This window comes from Agelaius tricolor, unplaced genomic scaffold (genome assembly GCF_023055355.1).
Source record: "Agelaius tricolor isolate 1412-34295 unplaced genomic scaffold, bAgeTri1.0.p SCAF_4, whole genome shotgun sequence".
Classification (NCBI taxonomy): Eukaryota; Metazoa; Chordata; class Aves; order Passeriformes; family Icteridae; genus Agelaius; species Agelaius tricolor.
In genome coordinates, this window is record NW_027269264.1 from 37,468,445 (window position 1) to 37,470,389 (window position 1,945).

The following is a 1,945-nucleotide window of genomic DNA, read 5'->3' on the forward strand; positions in this document are numbered from 1 at the left end:
AAGGCAGCTGGCTCGGACAGAGAGTCCAAGCTATCTGGTCTGTGGTTGGCCATTAATTGTAAACATTCAAAATGGCCAGACACACCTGATGCATTCCACAGCAGCAGATAACCATTGTTTACATTTTGTTTCTGAGGCCTCAGCTTCTCAGAAGAGAGAAAATCCTAAGAAAAGATTTTCACAAAAAGATGTCTGCGACATGATGGTAGCAGCAACCTTTGTGGAAATATATTTGGTTATTATGCATCATATCTCGATTCATAAATGAAGTTACCATAACTGTAAACTCCCAAGTCTTTTATGAGTGCAGTGGTGTTAGGTGAACATAAACTGCCATGATCAATTTTCCTGTTGATAGAGTACATTTAACTAAGCAGCATAGTAACAGGACCCTGTTGAACCACTTTCACTACAGCTTGAGAAGTTGTCTGAGCTTTCAGTGTGAGTCTACTGTTTGTGAACAGAGAAAAATGCATGAGTGATGTTTGGAGGCTGTCTTGGGCAAAGTGATCACAAAAGGAGGTTTCCATTCTTGGAGCAGTAAGGATTCCTCTTTGGGAAACTAATTGAGAGTCCTGTTGGAGGTAGTCCTTAAGAGCAATGGAAGAGTCCAGGAAGGCAGAAGGAAATCCTAGCAAGAGGTGCAGGAGCAGGGTCTACCCAGGTGCTGAAAGATGAGTTGGTGAGAAGGGAGGTCAGCCTGGCTCAACAGAGAGCTCCAGTTAGAACAGGCAGAGAAAAATTTTATAACCTCTGGAAGAAAGGACAGGTAACTGATCAGGACTACAGGGGTGCTATGAGGTTATGCAGGGAGAAAATCAGAAGGGCCAAAGCCCAGCTAGAACTTGACCTGAATACTGGTGAAAAAGACAACAAAAAATGTTTTTGCAAATACATCAGCAACAAAATGGCCACTGAGAATCTCCATCCTTTACTGTATGAGAAGGAAACAGTAACAAAGGATAAAGCAAAAGCTTAATGCTTTGTTTCAGTTTTTAAAAGTAAGCCCAGTTATCCTCAGAGCATCAAGTCCCCTGAAGTGGAAGACAGGGATGAGGAGCAAAATGAAGTACTCATAATTCACAAAGAAATGGCTAGTACTTGCTAGACCACTTAGCTGCAAGTCTGTGGGACTAGATGGGATCCACCAAGATTACTGATGAAACTGGTTGGAAGAGCCTTAAATAATTTTAAGACACCAAGAAGACACTTCAAATCATTTACCAACCAGTCCTGGTTGATGGGGGAGGTGACTACAAATTGGCAATGTAATACCAATCTACAAGAAGGTGCCACAGGCTGGGGCAGAGTGGCTGGAAAGGACCTGGGGGTGCTGGTGATGTTGCTGGGTTAATGTTTGACTTACTGACCTTACCAGGTTTTTTCAGCCTTAATAATGCTTTGATTTTGTTCTATAACTCCATCAGAAACAGCTGATGCAAAGTTTAGTTCAGTTTAAAATAAATTAAGTATTTAAGTAGAAGCAGTAATGGTTGTAGGATGTTGGCTAAAAATGAAGCCAGAAAAAAAGATTGGCTAGGCTAAAATAAAGAGAAAGTAAACATTAAAGAAAAAAAATCACTGGAAAAACTGAACAAATTGCAAAGGACTTTAGACACTGGCATTTTAAGAGTTGATAATTGCTCTTGGGGAGAGACGTGTACACAACTATTTTTAAAGAATAGAGGTAGGTTACATTGTTTGCTTTTCATAGCCAACAGTACAGTAACTTAATCAAATTTTTGATACACGTATAAAGGATTGAGAAGTTTACTCAACTTAGTATTCAACTTTCCCTTTTTCAAAGATTTCAGTACCATGATACAGATTAATTAAATAGGAAAGATGCAAATAAACATGAAAAAGTTACAAGCACTGTCCTGGGACATGGTGGGAGTTTTTATCTTTAATTTTGCATAGAAGAGATGCAAGAAAGACAGTAAGC